The 25,365-nt window shown below is 38.0% G+C and overlaps 1 non-coding gene across 1 annotated transcript; it reads right to left on the bottom strand.

Annotated features, from left to right (window-relative positions):
* Positions 1-12,489: 12,489 nt before the first annotated feature.
* Positions 12,490-12,597, bottom strand: LOC148563831 (small nucleolar RNA R71). The gene has a single exon (XR_015884604.1). It is a non-coding gene; the product is annotated as a small nucleolar RNA R71 (small nucleolar RNA).
* Positions 12,598-25,365: the final 12,768 nt, after the last annotated feature.

The following is a 25,365-nucleotide window of genomic DNA, read 5'->3' as shown; positions in this document are numbered from 1 at the left end:
TAATTGAGAATTATGCCAACCCTTGTAATCAGGCCTTGGGCTTCCAACCATAACGAACCTAGGATGGTATTGCCAACCACTACCCATCTCCCTTTTACTCTTAATACCATAAAGAGCTCTAAGTTGACCATCTGTCTCAAGTAAACCATATTCAAGTGGGAAAGTAAAGGTCAAGGATAAGAATTTTACCCACTTGAATATTGTATTGGATGGTAATGGCTTTGGGAGAGGTATTTCTAATGATCTTGCAAGCTCCACTCCCTTGTGCTCTTCTTTGAATTCTTCCACCTCCTTGTAAGCTTCTTCAATTTCAACCTCTTCCTCTTGGTAGCTTTCTTCTAATTCAATCTCCTCTTCATTGCTTTCCAAGGGCATGGGAGGTTGTGCTTCTTCTTCTTTAATCTCCATGTCAAGTCCAATGGGAGAGGGTTCTATGGTAGATAAGGATTCATCAATGATTGAGTTCATCTCTTGATCATCCCCTTCAAAGTCTTCAACTATGATATGCCTTGGAGGTTGTACACCCTCCTCAACATCAATTTCAAACGTCTTTGAAGGAGGCACTAGAACTTGACTTTCCCAGGGAGGTTCCGCATCTCCGAAGTCTGCAACCACTTTTTCCTCTTCAATAATTGCTGCTTTGTCCAGTTGTTTTAGTATAAAATCGTACTCATCCTTGATGATTTCCTTTCCATGACAACTCTTTTCAACTATTCCTTCATCTTCAAGGGTCTCTCCTACCTCCACATGTTGGGCCTCCTCTTGCTCTAAGACAAAATCAGACTTCTCCTTGATGTCTTCCTTTACTAATTCTTCAACCACTCCTTTGACTTCAAGGGTCTCTACTATCTTCACCTGTAGGGCCTCCTCTATCTTCTTATGAAGTATAAATTCACGAAGACGATCCCTTTTCTCTTGTTCTTTGTCAATAGCATAGCTGGGATCATCTTACTCTTGGATTGATGGATGTGGATGCTCTTCCATAGAGGGTGATGATGGGATGGGGGGATCATTATGTGGTTGAGAAGGAAGTGCACTAGAGTTTGAGGGTTGAATATTGGAGGTAGAGGGTTGGTTCATGTGGGATATAAGATTTTAGAGTGTAGAGGTGAGACCAATGATGTTAGAGATGAGTGTGTTGTTATCCAATGGAGGTTGGGGTGGATAGGAGGGTTCATTTGTTGGGAGAAAGGGCTCATAATACGGAGATGGTTCTTCTTGATAAGGATATGGAGATGGTGAATATAGAGGTGGTGGTTCTGGGTGTGGTTCATGTGGCGGTTGGTGTGGTGGATAAGGATTAGGGTTATATGGAGGTGAATGGTGGAAATGGGCTTGTGAGTTTGGTGGTTCAAAGGTATGTTGTGGAGGTGATTCATAAGCATAAGGTGGGGCTTATTGGTAACTACAAGGGGATTCACCATATCTATCATCTTGGTACGCACCTCGGAATGGCTCTTGACCATAGTAATTTGGTGGAGGTTGGTTGTCACGAAAGGGTCCACCATAACTATTGTCTTGGTATGCATCACAGAATGGTTGTTGGTTATAGTGCATTGGAGGGGGTTGTTGCCAAGAGGGTTGATCAAATCCTTGTGGCTCCTCCCATCTTTGATTCTTCCAACCTTGATGGCTATTTTCATTATAGTTTCCATTCCTTACAATAACATTGGAACCAAACTTGAAACCAGAGGGGTGAGAATTCATAGTAGCTAATAAAAATTAAAAAATAAAAGCAAAAACAAATAAACAAGAAAAAGCAAATATTTACAATAATCAATAATAAGGCACACGTTTGCAATTTCCCGGTAACGGCGCCATTTTGACGAGAGGACTTTCCGCTAGTAAAGAATTTTTATAAGAATAATCACGTTGTAAGTATAGTTTTTAAACCAGCAAAGAATCCTTTCGTACAAAAGTTTTGGTTATCACTTAAGCAAACCCAATAAAATTTATAACCGAAGTATTTAAACCTCGGGTCGTCTTCTCAAGGAATTGCAGGGAGGTATGATTTATTATTGGTTATGGAAAAAGCGTATATTTTTGGGTTTTTGAAATAGGGAACAGGAAAATAAATTGGCAGGAAATTAAATTAATAACTAAAAAAACTCTTGGCAAGGTATGAGAACTGGAAATTCCATCCTAGTTATCCTTATCAGGTGTGATTAGAATTGTTATTGCTCCCACTTAGTTAACCCTTATTAAATAAAGAAAAGTCAAGTGGACTAATCAATTTAATTCCTCAAGTCCTAGTCAACTCCTATGGAAAGACTAGCTTTAGAGGGATCCAAATCAATCAGCAATTTCCAATTTTTAATCAACTGCTGAGTTTGACAACTCAAGTGTCACCAATAACTCAACCATAGCCAAAAGGGGAAAAATCTAAATTATTTATATCATAAATAGAAGAAAGCAATCATAAATCTGAAATACCTCAAATTGCATTAAATAAAGAAATCAAATCTAACATGGAGAGTTCATAAATCAAATTGGGAAAATAAATAAACTAAAGCCATAGAATAAATAAAAGTAGAAGAGAAACTAAATTAAAGGAATATTGAACCTGGAATTGAGAAGAAAACAAAGAAATCCTGATCCTAAAATCTGAGAGAAATCATAAATCCTAAAACCTAGAGAGAGGCTCTCCTCTCTCTCTAGAAACTACATCTAAAACCTAAAATTGTGAATATGAAAGTTGTTTGAATTGTTTCCATGAATTCTTGTATTCCCCCACTTTATAGCATCTAATCTGTTTTTTCTCGGACAAAAACTGGGTCAAAAATAGCCCAGAAATCTCCCCCAGCGATTTTTGATACATCCAGCACGCTGCAAAGTCACGCATACACGTCGTCCACGCGTGCGTATCACTTATCTTCAGGGCAGCTATAAAAAATTACATATCGTTGCGAAGCCCCAGATGTTAGCTTTCCAACGCAACTAGAACCGCGTCATTTGGACTTCTGTAGCTCAAGTTATGGTTGATTTAGTACCAAGAGGTCAGGCTGGATAGCTTTAGCAGTTCCTTCAGTTTCTTGTATTCCTTCCATTTTTGCATGCTTCCTTTCCATCTTCTAAGCCATTCCTGCCCTGTAATCCCTAAAATCACTTAACACACCTATCACAGTATCGAATGGTAATAAGAGAGGATTAAAATTAGCTAAATTAAGACCAAAGAAACACGTTTTTAATCATAGCACAAAATCTGGAAGGAAAACGTAAAACATGCGAATTGTATGAATAAGTGTGAGAATAATGGGTAAAATTCACTAGATTAAGCACATGATAAATCATAAAATAGTGGTTTATCAGTGTCCCTTTAGTGATTTTCTTTTTGGTTCAATTAACTCTCTTTTTCATTTTCAAATCCTATCTTGTTATCTTTCTTTATCTTTGATTTTTATCTAATTTATCTTTTCCTTGATTTTCAAATTTTGTTATCTTATCTTATATTATCTTATTTTATCTTATCTTTATTTTAATTTCAAATTTTAAGTTAGGTGTTCTCTTTAGTTTTTCTTTCTTTCAAATTTGAATTTCAAAATATTTATTTGACTTTTTCTCTCTCTAAATTTTCAAAAATTTTCAAATCACATCTTCTATCTTTATTTTCAAATCTTGTTAGTTAATTGATTGCTTTATCCTATTTTAAATTTAAGATTGGTGTTTCTTTAATTTTTCTTTTCTTTTCTTTCTTTCTTTTTCGAAAAACATCTTAACCTTTCTCCTTTTCTTTATTTTCGAAAATTCTTTGAACCAAATCCCCATCCTTATTTTCAATTCTTTTTTTTATTGCTTACTTTACCCCATTTGATATCTTTATTAGAGTTTCTCACATGGAGTCCTCTATACTCTGACATAGAGACCCCACCTTTCCTTTTCTTGGTTTGTTTCTTCTTGTTTATGAGTAGGAATAGGGATAAAGAACCTCTTCTTGATCCTGATCCTAAACTTGAGAGGACCTTGAGGCGGCGTTTGCAACAAGCTCAAGCTTACAGAAACGAAGGAAATCTCATGGAATCTTTTGAGAAAGAAGCTGAAGATACAACTATGGTAGCTAATCCAAATGCTGGAGGAGACGCAAGGAAGGTCCTTGTCTCCTACACTACATCCACATCTGACTTCTATGGGCACAGCATATCCATACCTACCAAATCATTCTCCCGGCCAAGGCTTTTTTATTTTAATTACATAAAACCTCTTATTAATTTTCATTGCTTTAATTTATAATCATTTATTTTTCCATTCCTCATTCAAAAATTTCTCAAAAAACTCATAACCAATAACAAGAACACCTCCTTGCAATTCCTTGAGAGACGACCCGAGGTTTAAATACTTCAGTTATTAATTTTATTGGGTTTGCTTTAGTGACAAACAAGTTTTTGTACGAAAGGATTTTCTGTTGGTTTAGAAACTATACTAGCAACGAGAATTTATTTGTGAAATTCTTTACTAGCAAAAATCTGTTCATCATTCTGCAACTTCAATCTTACTACCAATTTCTCAATTCACTCATCAATGACTTCCCCTTCAACTTGCGTTACTGCTCAAGACAAGGGCAAAGGCCCTGTGACTCAACATTAGGCTCCCCCAACCTTGCACATACTCAACCAAATCAATGACGAGATTATTGAAGACCCCCAGCCTTAAATTGATGACACAAGGATTCTCATCCCTTTTAATATCGGTGACGAAACCCACTATTTCGTTGGTTGACGACATGTCATCATGTCATATTTTTCTATGCTTTTTCATACAAGAAATTGATGATTAGTGCTTAAATATTGCATGCTTTTATTCTTAAATAGTATATTTCCTTGATCTTTTGATCTTATAAACTTTGTAGGAAATAAGAAGAAAAAGAAGCAAAAAAGCACAAAGCAAGCTAAAAAAGAGGAAAAAGAAATTTTGGGGCACACTTTGAAGATGGAGCACACTTTGATGCCTTAGGCCACGCTTTTGAAAGCATGGCCCATGAAATAAGCAAAGAGAGCGCTCATCTACATAGAAAGCGCTACGTTTACTTACCGAGCATTTTCGGGCAAAGTTAAAATTTGGAGGCAAAGTTTTGCAAACGACGCGCACGCGTCGATAGTGCGTCTGAGACAAATCACGCGCACGTGTAGTTGGTGCTGAATCATGAATTGGGATTTTTGCTACCCACGCACACGCATACATGACGCGCACGCGTGGGGTAGCTCTCACTAAGCCAACGTAGTGCTCACTAAGTTAACGCTGCAAAGGACGCGTACGCGTGGGTGACGCGTACGTGTCGATGGGCGAAAATGCAAAAGAACACGCACGCGTCAGTGATGCGTATGCGTGGGTGAGTGAACGCTGAGCTCAATTTTAAAACGCAACGTTCTCCTGGGAGCAGAATTTTGGTTCGATGTAGATGATTCCAAGCCCAAGTGAAATCCAAAGCAAGCAGAGCCCATTTTCATCACTCAAAGGCACAAGGATCATCTAGAATAGGAATTTTGCATTTAATTTTAATTTGTTTTCAATTTGAATTTCATTTGTAATTTAGGGATGCCTATAAAAAGGCTTTAGATCTGTTAGAAGAGAAGGCTGTTAGGCTGCTAAGCAGCAGTAGTAGTAGGAGTATGAGTAGAATAGAAGGCCCTCTTTGATACACTTTTATTTTTCTGCAACTGTTACACTTCAGAATTGAATTCAGTTTATGCAAAATTTTAATTTCTACAATCCTCTGTTCCAATTTCCTTCTCTGCGATTTTTACTTTCTGTTCCTATTGCTTCCAATTTACTTTTATGCAATTTAAATCTTCTGCAATTGTTCTGAGTTCTAATTTACTGCTTTCATTTAATTTTCCAACACCCAACCCCCTTTACATTTGATGCAATTTACATTCCTTGTTCTTTAAGGTTCTGTCAATTACTTCCTGCAAGTTAGATCTGATGCAATTTTACTTTTCTTGTCATTTAAGCTACAACTGATTTACATTCTGCACTTTACTTTCACTGCAATTTACTTTTTGCATTTTAAAATTCCTTGCAATTTCCTTTCTGTTAGTTAAATTTCATTCAATTCACCATTGTTAGCTTGACTAAACTAATCACCTCACTAAAGTTGCTTGATCCATCAATCCCTGTGGGATTGACCTCACTCTTGTGAGTTATTACTACTTGATACGACCCGGTACACTTGCCGGTGAGTATCACCAATTTACTTGATGCTTGATCCATCAATTCAAGTAATTATTCTAATGGTGGCTGGGAGTATCACCAAGAATTTATAGATTCTGAGCAACCCAATCAATAGGGATATGCTTCAGATAATGATCAAGGAAATTTTATGAGATATTGCCCACCACTACAAGATAATTTATGCCATTATCCTCATGGTGACTGGGAATATCAACAAGGAATGAGGGAGTATGAACAATCAAGTGAAATGAGCTATTTTTCAGAGCCACAAAGTGACTCATATTGTTATGACACTGACATAAATCATGGCTGGGAAGGGAATTGCAATGATTCACATTCCACTCATCAAGAGACATCATCACTGGAGTGTGTTTTCAATAAATTCATGCAAAATTATCCCCTAATGCAACAAGATTATCCATACTGTGATGAATTCCACAATTCTTCAAGTTGTGATTGGGAGGATCAAAATCAGAGAGCACTTAATATGTCATACTTCATTAATCAAGAGCCATCATCACTTGAGCAAACCTTCAATTCATTCATGCAAAACTGTCCAACCTCACCTCCCAGTTTCTCATATGAAAATCCTTCATCACTTGATGATGCATCAACACAAAGTTTCCTCCACGATCCATACTAACCACAAAATTCATTCCATAATTAACAAAATTCACTCCATGCCCCTCAAAACATCACCACAACACATCCATGCCCACAAAATTTATCTCAACCTTCATCCCTTGAGCTAGCATTTAAACAATACTTGCAAACATCCATAGACTCTTGGAAAGAACAAGAAGCCCTCTGCAATAAGATGGATGGATGGATTTTTGGAGCAAGCAAGGAGAAACAAAGAATTGCTAAGAAAGGAAGATGAAGATCAATTGGTGGATGTGAAGGAGGAAGTAGAAGAGCAAGATGAAGAGGCTACTGTATCAAGTGAAATTTCAATGGAGGAGGAGGTTGTGGAGGTATATGAGCCAAGGATTCCATATCCATAGAGGCTAATTGAAGTGACAATGGAACATGAAGATTCCCTCCCAAAGGACTTAATGGAAAATCATGAAGAAGAAATGGAGGAAGACAATCAAGGAGATTCACATTCAATTGAAGCAGAGAAGTGCATAGAGGAAGGGCTCATGGAACCACCAATTCAAGAGGCTCTTGAGGAAGATAATGCTCCAACTATCACACAACCACCAAGTATTTATATCCAAGAAGTAAAGGCAACTAACAAGAGCACCGATCCTACCCTGGATCCAGCAAGCAAGCTCAATCAAGCCATTAACAAAAGGAACCTTGCTGAGGAGAGACCAAGACAGGGGACACTAGCTGGTTCATCTCTCCCCTTGAGGTCATTCCCCTTAACAAATTGGAAGACGAGGAAGAAAGTGAAGAACAACATGTCAAGCTAATGACACTAAAAGAGCGCTTGTTGGGAGGCAACCCAACCTTAGGTAACATTTCATTTCTCTGCTTGTTTTATTTTCTTTCTTTGCTTTGTTTATATTTGAATAAATTGGCATATGATTACATTCTAAGTTTGGTGTTGCCCTGCAATAATCTGTTTTCAATCTCTATGGATGATTGCATCAATTCTAAATTAAAAGTGTCACACTAAGTTTCTAAGTTTGGTGTGCCACTTAATTCTCTATGCAAGTCATTCAGTAACACCACTCGTCTGCATAATCATAATGCCTCTGCAAAGTTATCTTTCTTTTGGTTTAACATTTTTTGTTATCTTTGTTTTAGTTAATTCTTTATTTTTATGCTTTCATTTATTTTGCTCCTTAACTATTTTTGTTAAATATCTCACCAAGAAATCCTTATTCATGACAGATTCTTTGCTTGGTGATTGTATTTAACATATAACAGTTCCCTTTATTTAATTTTAGTTCAAATAAATTGACATAGGATTGCATTCTAAGTTTGGTTTTGCTATGCAACAAAATTTGCTTCCAATATTTACTGGATATTTGCATCAATTCCAAGTGAAAGTGTCACACTAAGTTTGGTGTGCCACTCATTCTTTATGCAATGTATCATGCACACCCTCTTATTTTTGCAAACATAATGTCTCTGTTTCTCTGTGCCTTCATGGTTATCTTCAATTTTGCTTGCTTAAAACACATGTACTACTAACATTTCATTGTGTAAGACACTCATGATCCATCTTAGCCCCATCACCACTGTTCTAATTGTTGCTTGAGGATGAGCAAGCATTCTGAAGTTGGTAGGGGAAGGGAAAGAATGGGAGGAAAATGACAACAATAGATAAGATAAACTACAAGGTTGTTGATGAGCAGATAATTTATACGCTTTTTGGCATTGTTTTTAGTATGTTTTTAGTAGGATCTAGTTACTTTTAGGGATATTTTTATTAGTTTTTATGTTAAATTCACATTTCTGGACTTTACTATGAGTTTGTGTGTTTTTCTGTGATTTCAGGTATTTTCTGGCTGAAATTGAGGGACTTGAGCAAAAATCAGATTCAGAGGTTGAAGAAGGACTGCTGATGCTGTTGGATTCTGACCTCCCTGCACTCAAAATAGATTTTCTGGAGCTACAGAACTCAAAATGGCACGCTTCTAATTGCGTTGGAAAGTAGACATCCAGCGCTTTCTAGAAATATATAATAGTCCATACTTTGGCCGAGTTTAGATGACGTAAAAGGGCGTTGAACGCCAGTTCTACGCTGTTGTCTGGAGTTAAACGCCAGAAACACGTTACAAGCCAGAGTTGAACGTCAGAAATACGTTACAAACTGGAGTTCAACTCCAAGAATGACCTCTCCACGTGGAAACTTCAAGCTCAGCCCAAGCAAACACCAAGTGGGCCCTAGAAGTGGATTTATGCATCAATTACTTACTTCTGTAAACCCTAGTAACTAGTTTAGTATAAATAGGACTTCTTACTATTGTATTTGACATCCTGGATTGTATTTTTGATCCTGTGATCACGTTTTGGGGGCTAGCCTCTCGGCCATGCTTGAACCTTTCACTTATGTATTTTCAACGGTAGAGTTTCTACACTCCATAGATTAAGGTGTGGAGCTCTGCTGTTCCTCATGAATCAATGCAAAGTACTACTGTTTTTCTATTCAATTCAACTTATTCCGCTTCTAAGATATTCATTCGCACTTCAACATGAATGTGATGAATGTGACAATCATCATCATTCCCTATGAACGCGTGCCTAACAACCTCTTCCGTTCTACCTTAGATTGAATGAGTATCTCTTGGATCTCTTAATCAGAATCTTCGTGGTATAAGCTAGATTGATGGCAGCATTTATAAGAGTCCGGAAAGTCTAAACCTTGTCTGTGGTATTCCGAGTAGGACTCTGGGATTGAATGACTGTGACAAACTTCAAACTCGCGAGTGCTGAGCATAGTGACAGATGCAAAAGGAGGGTGAATCCTATTCCAGTATGATTGAGAACCTCAGATGATTAGCCGTGCTGTGACAGAGCATTTGGACCATTTTCACAAGAGGATAGGATGCAGCCATTGACCACGGTGATGCCTCCAGATGATTAGCCATGCAGTGACAGCGCATCGGACCATTTTCCAGAGAGGATGAAAAGTAGCCATTGACAATGGTGATGTCCTTACATAAAGCCAGCCATAGAAAGGAGTATGATTGATTGGATGAAGACAGCAGGAAAGCAGAGGTTCAGAGGGACGAAAGCATCTCTATACGCTTATCTGAAATTCCTGCCAATGATTTACATAAGTATCTCTATCTTTACTTTATGTTTTATTTACATAATATATATTGTAGCCCATATGAGTCAACTTAACTGAGATTTACAAGATGACCATAGCTTACTTCATACCAACAATCTCCGTGGGATCGACCCTTACTCACGTAAGGTTTATTACTTGGACGATCCAGTGCACTTGCTGGTTAGTTGTATCGAAGTTGTGAATGAAAAACGATTTATTAAGACGTGTATACAAGTTTTTGGTGTCGTTGCCTGAGATCACAATTTCGTGCACCAAGTTTTTGGCGCCGTTGCCGGGGATTGTTCGAGTTTGGACAACTGACGGTTCATCTTGTTGCTCAAATTAGGTAACTTTCTTCTTGTTTCAACCTTTATTTGGTTTTCAAAAATTTTTTCTTTGTTTTCGTTTTTCTTCAAATAAATTTTTGAAAAAAAAAATTTGTTTTCAAAAATCTTTCAAAAAAATATTTTCCTTCTGTTTTTGAAAATTTTTCAGAATTTTTAAGAATGAATTCTAGTGTTTCATGAAGCATGTTGAAGCCTGACTGGCTGTAAAGCCATGTCTAAATTCATTTGGACTGGGGCTTCCAACCCAATAATGGAAGAGCACACTAGTTGTTGCTAATCCACCTGCTGCTGTTCCAGATCCAAAAGATTTACATGCTAAAGCTTGACTGGCTATTAAGCCACGTCTAACCCTCAGATTGGAGCTTTAGAACAAGAGTGCAAGATTCCTAGAATTCATATTAAAAATTTTGGAATCCTTATTTTTATTTTTCACACTAATTTTCGAAAAATATAAAATAAAAATCCAAAAAAATCATAAAATCAAAAAAATCAAAAATATTTGTGTTTCTTGTTTGAGTCATGTGTCATGTTATAAGTTTGGTGTCAATTGCATGTTCATCTTGCATTTTTTCGAAAATTCATACATTCATAGTGTTCTTCATGATCTTCAAGTTGTTCTTGGTAAGTCTTCTTGTTTGATCTTGATGTTTTCTTGTTTTGTATCTTTTGTTATTTTTCATATGCATTTTTGCATTCATAGTGTCTGAACATGAAAGATTTCTAAGTTTGGTGTCTTGCATATTTTCTTTGCATTAAAAATTTTCAAAAATAAGTCTTGATGTTCATCTTGACATTCAAAGTGTTCTTGGTGTTCATCTTGACATTCATAGTGTTCTTGCATGCATTCATTGTTTCGATCTAAAAATTCTCATGCATTGAGTCTTTCTCATGTTTTTCTCGCTCATCATTAAAATTCAAAAATAAAAAAAAAATATCTTTCCCTTTTTCACTCATAAATTTTCGAAAATTTGAGTTGACTTTTTCAAAACTTTTTAAAATTTAGTTGTTTCTTATGAGTCAAATCAAATTTTCAATTTAAAAATCTTATCTTTTTCAAAAATAAAAAATTTTAAGTTTGTTACTTGCTTGTTAAGAGAGATTCAAACTTTAAGTTCTAGAATCATATTTTGTGATTTCTTGTGAATCAAGTCATTAATTGTGATTTTAAAAATCAAATCTTTTTCAAAACTAATTTCAATCATATCTTTTCAAAAATATCTTTTTATCTTATCTTTTTCAAAATTTGATTTCAAAATATCTTTTCTAACTTCTCATCTTCTTATCTTTTCAAAATTGATTTTCAAATTTGTTTCAACTAACTAACTAACTTTTTGTTTGTTTCTTATCTTTTTTCAAAACTACCTAACTAACCCTCTCTCTCTAATTTTCAAAAATATCTCCCTCTTTTTCAAAAATTCTTTTTAATTAACTAATTGTTTCAAAATTCAATTTTAATTTATTTCTTCTTTTAATTTTCGAAAATCACTAACTCTTTTTCAAAAATTATTTTCGAAAATCTTCTTTCTCTCTCATCTCATTCTATTTATTTATTTATTTACTAACATCTCTTCCTCACTCACCAAAAATCTGAACCCCCTCTCTCTCTCTGAGTTCAGATTTTCTCTTCTTCTTTTCTTCTACTCACACAGGGACCTCTATACTGTGGTAAAGAGGATCCCTATTACTATTATTTTTCTGTTCCCTCTTTTTCATATGAGCAGGAGCAAGGAAAAGAACATTCTTGTTGAAGCAGATCCAGAACCTGAAAGGACTCTGAAGAGAAAACTAAGAGAAGCTAAATTACAACAATCCAGCAAGCACCTTTCAGAAATTTTCGAACAGGAAGAGGAGATGGCAGCCGAAAATAATAATAATACAAGGAGGATGCTTGGTGACTTTACTGCACCTAATTCCAATTTACATGGAAGAAGCATCTCCATCCCTACCATTGGAGCAAACAATTTTGAGCTTAAACCTCAATTAGTTTCTCTGATGCAGCAGAACTGCAAGTTCCATGGACTTCCATCTGAAGATTCTTTTCAGTTTTTAACTGAATTCTTGTAGATCTGTGATACTGTTAAGACTAATGGAGTAGATCCTGAAGTCTACAGGCTCATGCTTTTCCCCTTTGCTGTAAGAGACAGAGCTAGAGTGTGGTTGGATTCTCAACCCAAGGATAGCCTGAACTCTTGGGATAAGCTGGTCATGGCTTTCTTAGCCAAGTTCTTTCCTCCTCAAAATCTTAGTAAGCTTAGAGTGGATGTTCAAACCTTTAGAGAGAAAGAAGGTGAATCCCTCTATGAAACTTGGGAGAGATACAAGGAACTGACCAAAAAGTGTCCTTCTGACATGCTTTCAGAATGGACCATCCTGGATATATTCTATGATGGTCTGTCTGAATTAGCAAAGATGTCATTGGATACTTCTGCAGGTGGATCCATCCACCTAAAGAAAACGCCTGCAGAAGCTCAAGAACTCATTGACATGGTTGCTAACAACCAGTTTATGTACACTTCTGAGAGGAATTCTATGAGTAATGGGACGCCTCAGAAAAAGAGAGTTCTTGAAATTGATACATTGAATGCCATATTGGCTCAGAATAAAATATTGACTCAGCAAGTCAATATGATTTCTCAGAGTCTGAATGGAATGCAAGCTGCATCCAACAGTACTCAAGAGGCATCTTCTGAAGAAGAAGCTTATGATCCTGAAAACCCTGCAATAGCAGAGGTAAATTACTTAGGTGAACCTTATGGAAACACCTATAACTCATCATGGAGAATTCACCCAAATCTCTCATGGAAGGATCAACAAAAGCCTCAACAAGGCTTTAATAATGGTGGAAGAAATAGGTTTAACAATAGTAAACCTTTTCCATCATCCACTCAGCAACAGACAGAGAACTCTGAACAAAATACCTCTAATTTAGCAAACTTAGTCTCTGATCTATCTAAGACCACTGTAAGTTTCATGAATGAAACAAGGTCCTCCATTAGAAATTTGGAGGCACAAGTGGGCCAGCTGAGTAAAAGGATCACTGAAATCCCTCCTAGTACTCTCTGAAGCAATACAGAAGAAAATCCAAAAGGAGAGTGCAAGGCCATTGAAATGACCATCATGGCTAAATCCAAGGAAGAAGGGGAGGACGTGAATCCCAAGGAGGAAGACCTCCTGGGGCGTCCAGTGATCAATAAGGAGTTTCCCTCTGAGGAACCAAAAGAATCTGAGACTCAACTAGAGACCATAGAGATTCCATTAAACCTTCTTATGCCATTCATGAGCTCTGATGATATTCCTCTTCTGAAGAGAATGAGGATGTTACTAAGGAGCAAGTTACCAAGTACCTTAGTGCAATCATGAAGCTGAATGCCAAATTATTTGGTATTGAGACTTGGGAAGATGAACCTCCCTTGTTCACCAATGAACTAAGTGATCTGGATCAACTGACATTTCCTCAGAAGAAACAGGATCCTGGAAAGTTCCTAATACCTTGTACCATAGGCACCATGATCTTTGAAAAGGCTCTGTGTGACCTTGGTTCAGGGATAAACCTCATGCCCCTCTCTGTAATAGAGAAACTGGGAATCTTTGGGGTGCAAGCTGCTAAAATCTCATTAGAGATGGCAGACAATTCAAGAAAACAGGCTTATGGACAAGTAGAGGACGTGTTAGTAAAGGTTGAAGACCTTTACATCCCTGCTGATTTCATAGTCCTAGATACTGGGAAGGATGAGGATGAATCCATCATCCTTGGAAGACCTTTCCTAGCCACAGCAAGAGCTGTGATTGATGTTGACAGAGGCGAATTAGTCCTTCAATTGAATGAGGACTCCCTTGAGTTTAAAACTCAAGGACATCCTTCTGTAAACATGGAAAAGAGGCACAGTAAGCTTCTCTCAAAACAGAGTCAACTAGAGCCCCCACAGTCAAACTCTAAGTTTGGTGTTGGGAGGCCACAACCAAACTCTAAGTTTGGTATTGAGCTCCCATATCCAAACTCTAAGTTTGGTGTTGGGGAGTCTCAACAATGCTTTGAACATCTGTGAGGCTCCATGAGAGCCCACTGTCAAGCTATTGACATTAAAGAAGCACTTGTTGGGAGGCAACCCAATTTTTATTTATCTAATTTTTATTTTCATTGTTTTTCATGTTTTATTAGGTTCATGATCATGTGGAGTCACAAAATAAATATAAAAATTGAAAACGGAATCAAAAATAGCAGAAGAAAAATCACACCCTGGAGGAGGATCTCACTGGCGTTTAAATGCCAGTAAGGAGCATCTGTCTGGCATTCAATGCCAGAACAGAGCATGTTTCTAGCGTTGAACGCCAGAAACAAGCAGCATCCTGGCGTTCAGACGCCAAAAATGCACAGTAAAGAAGAGCTGGCGCTGAACGCCAGAAACAAGCATCTGGCTGGCGTTCAACGCCAGAAATATGCTGCATCTAGCGTTGAACGCCCAGAACAAGCATCAATTCGGCGTTTAAACACCAGAATTGCATGCAAAGGCATTTTACATGCCTAATGGGTGCAGGGATGCAAATCCTTGACACCTCAGAATCTGTGGACCCCACAGGATCAACTCAGCATCTGTGAACCCCACAGGACCCCCACCTACCTCCACTCACTCTCTTCCCTCTTCTCAATGTTCATCCTCTCTTCCTAATAAACACTCTTCCCCAAAACTCTTCACCAATCACCTCAATCTCTCTTCCCTATCACCACTTCACCACTCACATCCATCCACTCTTCCCCATAAACCTACCTCATAAACTCCACCTACGTTCAAAATTCAAAATCAATTTTCCACCCAAAACCCACCCTTATGGCCAAACCTTACCCCCCTTCCCTATATATAGCCCTCCATTCTTCCTCATTTTCACACCACACAACCCTCTCTTCTCTTCTTGGCCGAATACACCTCTCCCTCCTCTCATCCATATTTTCTTCTTCTTCATCTATTCTTTCTTTTCTTGCTCGAGGGCGAGCAAAATTCTAAGTTTGGTGTGGTAAAAGCATAAGCTTTTTGTTTTTCCATTACCATTGATGGCACCCAAGACCGGAGAATCCTCTAGAAAAGGGAAAGGGAAGACAAAAGCTTCCACCTCCGAGTCATGGGAGATGGAAAGATTCATCTCCAAAGCTCATCAAGACCCCTTCTATGATGTTGTGGCCAAGAAGAAGGTGATCCCTGAGGTCCCTTTCAAACTCAAGAGAAATGAGTATCCGGAGATCCGACATGAGATCCATAGAAGAGGTTGGGAAGTTCTAACAAACCCCATCCAACAAGTCGGAATCCTAATGGTTCAAGAGTTCTATGCTAATGCATGGATCACAAGGAACCATGATCAAAGTAAGAACCCAAACTCAAAGAATTATCTCACCATGGTTCGGGGGAATTACTTAGATTTTAGTCCGGAAAATGTAAGGTTGGCGTTCAACTTGCCAATAATGGAAGAGAACGCACGCCCCTACACAAGGAGAGTCAACTTTGATCAAAGGTTGGACCAAGTCCTCATGGACATATGTGTGGAAGGAGCTCAATGGAAGATTGACTCAAAAGGCAAACCGGTTCAACTGAGAAGACTGGACCTTAAGCCTGTAGCTAGAGGATGGTTGGAGTTCATCCAACGCTCCATCATCCCCACTAGCAACCGATATGAAGTTACTGTGGATCGGGCCATCATGATCCATAGCATCATGATTGGAGAGGAAGTAGAAGTTCATGAAGTCATCTCCCTTGAACTCTACAAAATAGCCGAAAAGCCCTCTCCTGGGGCAAGGCTAGCTTTTCCTCATCTTATTTGCCATCTATGTTACTCAGTTGGAGCTTTCATAGAAGGAGACATTCCCATTGAGGAAGAGAAGCCCATTACTAAGAAAAGGATGGAGCAAGCAAGAGAGCCCATTCATGGATCTCAAGAGACGCATGAAGCTCATCACCATGAGATCCCGGAGATGCCTCAAATGCATTTTCCTCCACAAAATTTTTGGGAGCAAATTAACACCTCTCTAGGAGAATTAAGTTCCAACATGGGACAATTAAGGGTGGAACATCAAGAGCACTCCATCATCCTTCATGAAATTAGAGAAGATCAAAAAGCAATGAGGGGGGAGCAACCAAGACAAGGAAGAGACATAGAAGAGCTCAAGGACATCATTGGTTCCTCAAGAAGGAAATGCCACCATCACTAAGGTCGATTCATTTCTTGTTCTTACATTCTCTGTTTTTTGTTTTCTTTATGTTAAGTGCTTATCCATGTTTGTGTCTTATTACATGATCATTAGTATTTAGTAACTTTGTCTTAAAGTTATGAATGTCCTATGAATCCATCACCTCTCTTAAATGAAAAATGTTTTAATTCAAAAGAACAAGAAGTACATGAGTTTCGAATTTATCCTTGAACTTAGTTTAATTATATTGATGAGGTGACAATGCTTCTTGTTTTCTGAATGAATGCTTGAACAGTGCATATGTCTTTTGAAGTTGTTGTTTAAGAATGTTAAATATGTTGGCTCTTGAAAGAAAGATGACAAGGAGACATGCTATTTGATAATCTGAAAAATCATAAAAATGATTCTTGAAGCAAGAAAAAGCAGCAAAGAACAAAGCTTGCAAAAAAAAAATAGCAAAAAAAAATAGAGAGAAAAAGCAAGCAGAAAAAGCCAAAGCTCTTAAAACCAAGAGGCAAGAGCAAAAAGCCAGTAACCCTTAAAACCAAAAGGCAAGGGTAAATAAAAAGGATCCCAAGGCTTTGAGCATCAATGGATAGGAGGGCCTAAAGGAATAAAATCCTGGCCTAAGCGGCTAAACCAAGCTGTCCCTAACCATGTGCTTGTGGCGTGAAGGTGTCAAGTAAAAACTTGAGACTGAGCGGTTAAAGTCAAGGTCCAAAGCAAAAGAAGAGTGTGCTTAAGAACCCTGGACACCTCTAATTGGGGACTTTAGCAAAGCTGAGTCACAATCTGAAAAGGTTCACCCAATTATGTGTTTGTGGCATTTATGTATCCAGTGGTAATACTGGAAAACAAAGTGCTTAGGGCCACGGCCAAGACTCATAAAGTAGCTGTGTTCAAGAATCAACATACTGAACTAGGAGAATCAATAACACTATCTGAACTCTGAGTTCCTATAGATGCCAATCATTCTGAACCTCAATGGATAAAGTGAGATGCCAAAACTATTCAAGAGGCAAAAAAAAGCTACAAGTCCCGCTCATCTGATTGGAGCTATGTTTCATTGATAGTTTGGAATTTATAGTATATTCTCTTCTTTTTATCCTATTTGATTTTCAGTTGCTTGGGGACAAGCAACAGTTTAAGTTTGGTGTTGTGATGAGCGGATAATTTATACGCTTTTTGGCATTGTTTTTAGTATGTTTTTAGTAGGATCTAGTTACTTTTAGGGATGTTTTCATTAGTTTTTATGTTAAATTCACATTTCTGGACTTTACTATGAGTTTGTGTGTTTTTCTGTGATTTCAGGTATTTTCTGGCTGAAATTGAGGGACTTGAGCAAAAATCAGATTCAGAGGTTGAAGAAGGACTGCTGATGCTGTTGGATTCTGACCTCCTTGCACTCAAAGTGGATTTTTTAGAGCTACAGAACTCAAAATGGCGCGCTTCCAATTGCGTTGGAAAGTAGACATCCAGGGCTTTCCAGAAATATATAATAGTCCATACTTTGGCAGAGTTTAGAGGACGTAAAAGGGTGTTGAACGCCAGTTCTACGCTGCTATCTGGAGTTAAACGCCAGAAACACGTTACAAGCCAGAGTTGAACGCCAGAAATACGTTACAAACTGGCGTTCAACTCCAAGAATGACCTCTCTACGTGAAAACTTCAAGCTCAGCCCAAGCACACACCAAGTGGGCCCCGAAAGTGGATTTATGCATCAATTACTTACTTCTGTAAACCCTAGTAACTAGTTTAGTATAAATAGGACTTCTTACTATTGTATTTGACATCCTGGATTGTATTTTTGATCCTGTGATCACGTTTTGGGGGCTGGCCTCTCGGCCATGCCTGAACCTTTCACTTATGTATTTTCAACGGTAGAGTTTCTACACTCCATAGATTAAGGTGTGGAGCTCTGCTGTTCCTCATGAATCAATGCAAAGTACTACTGTTTTTCTATTCAATTCAACTTATTCTGCTTCTAAGATATTCATTCGCACTTCAACATGAATGTGATGAATGTGACAATCATCATCATTCCCTATGAACGCGTGCCTGACAACCTCTTCCGTTCTACCTTAGATTGAATGAGTATCTCTTGGATCTCTTAATCAGAATCTTCGTGGTATAAGCTAGATTCATGGTGGCATTCATGAGAGTCCAGAAAGTCTAAACCTTGTCTGTGGTATTCCGAGTAGGACTCTGGGATTGAATGACTGTGACAAACTTCAAACTCTCAAGTGCTGGGTGTAGTGACAGATGCAAAAGGAGGGTGAATCCTATTCCAGTATGATCGAGAACCTCAGATGATTAGCCGTGCTGTGACAGAGCATTTGGACCATTTTCACAAGAGGATAGGATGCAGCCATTGACCACGGTGATGCCTCCAGATGATTAGCCATGCAGTGACAGCGCATTGGACCATTTTCTAGAGAGGATGAAAAGTAGCCATTGACAATGGTGATGTCCTTTGATGAGCGGATAATTTATACGCTTTTTGACATTGTTTTTAGTATGTTTTTAGTAGGATCTAGTTACTTTTAGGGATGTTTTCATTAGTTTTTATGTTAAATTCACATTTTTGGACTTTACTATGAGTTTGTGTGTTTTTCTGTGATTTCAGGTATTTTCTGGCTGAAATTGAGGGACTTGAGCAGAAATCAGATTCAGAGGTTGAAGAAGGATTGCTGATGTTGTTGGATTCTGACCTCCCTACACTCAAAATGGATTTTCTGGAGCTACAGAACTCAAAATGGCGCGCTTCCAATTGCGTTGGAAAGTAGACATCCCGAGCTTTCAAGAAATATATAATAGTCCATACTTTGGCCAAGAATAGATGACGTAAACTGGCGTTCAACGCCAGCTTTCTGCCCAAATCTGGCGTCCAGCGCCAGAAAAGGAGCCAAAACCAGAGTTGAATGCCCAAATTGGCACAAAAACTGGCGTTCAACTCTAAGAAGGACCTCTACACGTGCAACACTCAAGCCCAGCCCAAGCACACACCAAGTGGGCCCCGGAAGTGGATTTATGCATCAATTACTTACTCATGTAAACCCTAGTGACTAGTTTATTATAAATAGGACCTTTTACTATTGTATTTGACATCTTTGGACGCCTGGTTCTTAGATCAGAGGGGCTGGCCATTTGGCCATGCCTGAACCTTTCACTTATGTATTTTTAACGGTAGAGTTTCTACACTCCATAGATTAAGGTGTGGAGCTCTACTGTTCCTCAAAGATTAATGCAAAGTACTACTGTTTTCTATTCAATTCATCTTGTTTCGCTTCTAAGATATTCATTCGTACTTTAATCTGAATGTGATGAATGTGACAATCATCATCATTCCGTATGAACGCATGCCTGACAACCACTTCCGTTCTACCTTAGACTGAATGAGTATCTCTTAGATCTCTTAATCGGAATCTTCGTGGTGTAAGCTAGAATGATGGCGGCATTCAAGAGAATCCGGAAAGTCTAAACCTTGTCTGTGGTATTCCGAGTAGGATTCAATGATTGAATGACTGTGACGAGCTTCGAACTCGCGAGTGCTGGGCGTTAGTGACAGACGCAAAAGGAGGGTGAATCCTATTCCAGCATGATCGAGAACCGACAGATGATTAGCCGTGCTGTGACAGAGCATGTGAGCATATTTTTCACTGAGAGGAGGGGATGTTGCCACTGACAACGGTGATGCCCTTGCATAAAGCCAGCCATGGAAAGAAGTAAGACTGATTGGATGAAGATAGCAGGAAAGCAAAGGTTCAGAGGAACGAAAGCATCTCTATTCGCTTATCTGAAACTCTCACCAATCATTTACATAAGTATTTCTATCCCTATTCTATTAATTAATATTCGAAAACACCATTATCAATTTATATCTGCCTAACTGAGATTTGCAAGGTGACCATAGCTTGCTTTATACCAACAATCTCCGTGGGATTCGACCCTTACTCACATAAGGTATTACTTGGACGACCCAGTGCACTTGCTGGTTAGTTACACGGAACTGTGAACCATGGTCTTGGCATCATGTTCTTGGCGCCATTTCCTGGGAAAGAAAGAGCAATGAATTTTACATAATTAAAGTGTAATCACGATTCCGCGTACCAAGTTTTTGGCGCCGTTGCCGGGGATTGTTCGAGTTTGGACAACTGACGGTTCATCTTGTTGCTCAGATTAGGTAACTTTCTTTTCGTTTTCTTTTCAAAAATTTTTCAAAAAAAAAAATATTTCTCCTTTGTTTTCAAAAAAAAAAATTTTAAAATAAAAGTGTTTTCAAAAATATATTTTTCTTCAGAATTTTTAAGAATGAATTCTAGTGTTTAATGGAGCATGTTGAAGACTGGCTGGCTGTAAAGCCATGTCTAATTTCTTTGGGAATGAGTATGTCAGGCGTGTCATGTCTGAGTTACATACTAAAGCTTGGCTGGCTATTAAGCCATGCCCGACCCTTTGATTGGAGCTTTAGAGCATAAGATTCCTGGAATTCATATTAAAAATTTTGGAATCCTTATTTTCTTTTTCAAAATAATTTTTCGAAAAATATAAAATAAAAATCCAAAAAAATTAGAAAATCATAAAAATCAAAAACATTTTTTGTGTTTCTTGTTTGAGTCATGAGTCATGTTATAAGTTTGGTGTCAATTGCATATGCATCTTGCATTTTTCGAAAATTTCATGCATTCATAGTGTTCTTCATGATCTTCAAGTTGTTCTTGGTAAGTCTTCTTGTTTGATCTTGATGATTTTTTGTTTTGTGTCTTTTCATGTTTATCATATGCATTCTTGAATTCTTAGTGTCTAAGCATTAAAGAATTCTAAGTTTGGTGTCTTGCATGTTTTCCTTGCATTAAAAAATTTTTCAAAAATATGTTCTTGGTGTTCATCTTAACATTCATAGTGTTCTTGGTGTTCATCTTGACATTCATAGCATTCTTGCATGCATCACATGTTTTGATCTAAAATTCTCATGCATTGCATCATTTTTCTTGTTTTTTTCTCTCTTCATTAAAAATTCAAAAATCAAAAAAATATCTTTCCCTTTTTTTCTCATCAAATTCGAAAATTTGAGTTGACTTTTTCAAAAATTTTTAAAATCAAGTTGTTTCTTATGAGTCAAATCAAATTTTCAATTTGAAAATCTTATCTTTTTCAAAAATCAAATCTTTTTCAAAATTCTTAGTTATTTTCAAAAATTCCAAAAAATATTTTTCAAAAATCTTTTTCTTATTTTTATATCAAATTTTCGAAAATAACATAATCAATTAATGTTTTGATTCAAAAATTTGAAGTTTGTTACTTGCTTGTTAAGAAAGATTCAAACTTTAAGTTCTAGAATCATATCTTGTGATTTCTTATGAATCAAGTCATTAATTGAGATTTTAAAAATCAAATCTTTTTCAAAACTAATTTCTAAAATATCTTCTTATCTTACCTTTTTCAAAAAGTTGGTTTCAAAATATCTTTTCTAACCTCCTAACTTCTTATCTTTTCAAAATTTGTTTCAACTAACTAACTAACTTTTTGTTTGTTTCTTAACTTTTTCAAAACTACCTAACTAACTCTCTCTCTCTAATTTTTGAAAATATCTTCCATCTTTTTCAAAAATTTCTTTTTTATTTTTATTTTTATTTTTGATTTTAAAAATTTTCGAAAAATACTAACATTTTTCAAAAACCATTTTCGAAAATCACTAACTCCTTTTTCAAAAATAATTTTTGAAAATTCTCTTCTCCCTCATCTCCTTCTATTTGTTTATTCATCTACTAACATCTCGCCCTCATTCAAAAAAAATTAAAAAAAAAGGGGGATCTCTATTATTATTATTTTTCTGTGCCCTCTTCTTTGTCATATGAGCAGGAGCAAAGACAAGAATATTCTTGTTGAAGCAGATCCAGAACCTGTAAGGACTCTAAAGAGAAAATTAAAAGAAGGTGAATTACAACAAACCAGCAAGCACCTGTCAGAAATTTTCGAACAGAAAGAGGAGATGGCAGCCGAAAATAATAATAATGCAAGGAGAATGCTTGGTGACTTTACTGCACCAAATTCCAATTTACATGGAAGAAGCATCTCCATTCCTGCCATTGGAGCAAACAACTTTGAGCTGAAACCTCAATTAGTTTCTCTGATGCAGCAGAACTGCAAGTTTCATGGACTTCCATCTGAAGATCCTTTTCAGTTCTTAACTGAATTCTTGCAAATATGTGATACTGTAAAGACTAATGGAGTAGATCCTGAAGTCTACAGGCTCATGCTTTTCCCTTTTGCTGTAAGAGACAGAGCTAGACTCTGGTTGGATTCTCAACCTAAGGATAGCCTGAACTCGTGGGATAAGCTGGTCAAGGCTTTCTTAGCCAAGTTCTTTCCTCCTCAAAAGCTTAGTAAGATTAGAGTGGACGTTCAGACCTTCAGACAGAAGGAAGGTGAATCTCTCTATGAAGCTTGGGAGAGATACGAAGGACTGACCAAAAAGTGTCCTACTGACATGCTTTCAGAATGGACCATCCTGGATATCTTCTATGATGGTCTGTCTGACTTAGCTAAAATGTCATTGGATACTTCTGCAGGTGGATCCATTCACCTAAAGAAAACGCCTGCAGAAGCTCAAGAACTCATTGACATGGTTGCTAATAACCAGTTCATGTACACATCTGAGAGGAATCCTGTGAGTAATGGGACGCCTATGAAGAAGGGAGTTCTTGAAGTTGATACTCTGAATGCCATATTGGCTCAGAACAAATTATTGACTCAGCAAGTCAATATGATTTCTCAGAGTCTGAATGGAATGCAAGCTGCATCCAACAGTACTCAAGAAGCTTCTTATGCAGAAGAAGCTTATGATCCTGAGAACCCTGCAATAGCAGAGGTAAATTACTTAGGTGAACCTTATGGAAACACCTATAACTCATCATGGAGAAATCACCCCAATTTCTCATGGAAGGATCAAAGGCCTCAACAAGGCTTTAATAATGGCGGAAGAAACAGGTTTAGCAATAGTAAACCTTTTCCATCATCCACTCAGTAACAGACAGAGAACTCTGAACAAAATGCTTCTAATTTAGCAAACTTAGTCTCTAATCTATCCAAGGCCACTGTGAGTTTCATGAATGAAACAAGGTCTTCCATTAGAAATTTGGAAGCACAAGTGGGCCAGCTGAGTAAAAGGATCACTGAAATCCCTCCCAGTACTCTCCCAAGCAATACAGAAGAGAATCCAAAAGGAGAGTGCAAGGCCATTGACATAAGCAAAATGGCCGAACCCAATGAGGGAGAGGAGGACGTGAATCCCAAGGAGGAAGATCTCCTGGGACATCCAGTGATCAATAAGGAGCTTCCCTCTGAGGAACCAAAGGACTCTGAGGCTCATCTAGAGACCATAGAGATCCCATTAAACCTCCTTATGCCATTCATGAGCTCTGATGAGTATTCCTCTTATGAAGAGAATGAGGATGTTATTGAAGAGCAAACAGCCAAGTTTCTTGGTGCAATCATGAAGCTGAATGCCAAATTATTTGGCATTGATACTTGGGAAGTTAAACCTCCCTTGTTCATCAATGAACTAAGTGATCTGGATCAACTGACATTGCCTCAGAAGAGACAGGATCCTGGAAAGTTCATAATACCTTGTACCATAGGCACCATGCTCTTTAAGGCTCTGTGTGACCTTGGTTCAGGAATAAACCTCATGCCCCTCTCTGTAATAGAGAAACTGGGAATCTATGGGGTGCAAGCTGCTAAAATCTCATTAGAGATGGCAGACAATTCAAGAAAACAGGCTTATGGACAAGTAGAGGACGTGTTAGTAAAGGTTGAAAGCCTTTACATCCCTACTGATTTCATAGTCCTGGATACTGGAAAGGAAGAGGATGAATCCATCATCCTAGGAAGACCTTTCCTGGCCACAGCAAGAGCTGTGATTGATGTTGACAGAGGTGAAATAGTCCTTCAATGGAATGAGGACTCCCTTGTGTTTAAAACTCAAGGATCTCCTTCTGCAACCTTTGAGAGGAAGCAGAAAAAGCTTCTCTCAAAGCAGAGTCAACCGGAGCCCCCACAGTCAAACTCTAAGTTTGGTGTTGGGAGGCCACAACCAAACTCTAAGTTTGGTGTTGAACTCCCATATCCAAACTCTAAGTTTGGTGTTGGAGAGTCTCAACAAAGCTCTGCACATCTGTGAGGCTCCATGAGAGCCCACTGTCAAGCTATTGACATTAAAGAAGCGCTTGTTGGGAGGCAACCCAATTTTTATCTAACTATATTTTTCTTAGTTATATGTCTTTGTAGGTTCATGATCATGTGGAGTCACAAAATAAATATAAAAATTGAAAACGGAATCAAAAACAGCAGAAGAAAAATCACACCCTGGAGGAGTATCTGCCTGGCGTTCAACGCCAGAACAGAGCATGGTTCTGGCGCTGAACGCCCAAAATGGGCAGCATCCTGGCGCTGAACGCCCAGAACAAGCATGGTTCTGGCTTTCAACGCCAGAAATGGCAACAAATGGGCGTTGAACGCCCAAAATGGGCACCAACCTGGCGCTGAACGCCCAGAGTTGTGTGCAAGGGCATTTTACATGCCTAAATTGGTGCAGGGATGTAAATGCCTTGACACCTCAGGATCTGTGGACCCCACAGGATCATCTCAGGATCTGTGGACCCCACAGGATCCCCACCTACCTCATCATCTCTCTTTCCATTCATGATCATCCCTTCTGTTTTCCATTTACCACTCACATCCATACACCCACTACTTTCAAAATTCAACATCTCTCTCCCACCCAACCCCACCCATATGGCCGAATACACATATCCATCCATCTCCTCCATATCTTCTTCTTCTTCTTTTGCTCGAGGACGAGCAACATTCTAAGTTTGGTGTGGTAAAAGCATAGCTTTTTTGTTTTTTTTTTTCCATAACCATTGATGGCACCTAAGGCCAGAGAA

The sequence above is a fragment of the Arachis ipaensis genome, chromosome B5, assembly GCF_059453495.1.
Source record: "Arachis ipaensis isolate K30076 ecotype BB chromosome B5, ASM5945349v1, whole genome shotgun sequence".
Lineage (NCBI taxonomy): Eukaryota > Viridiplantae > Streptophyta > Magnoliopsida > Fabales > Fabaceae > Arachis > Arachis ipaensis.
Note: the sequence above shows the minus strand (reverse complement) of the source record. Positions and strands in the feature narration are given on the sequence as shown.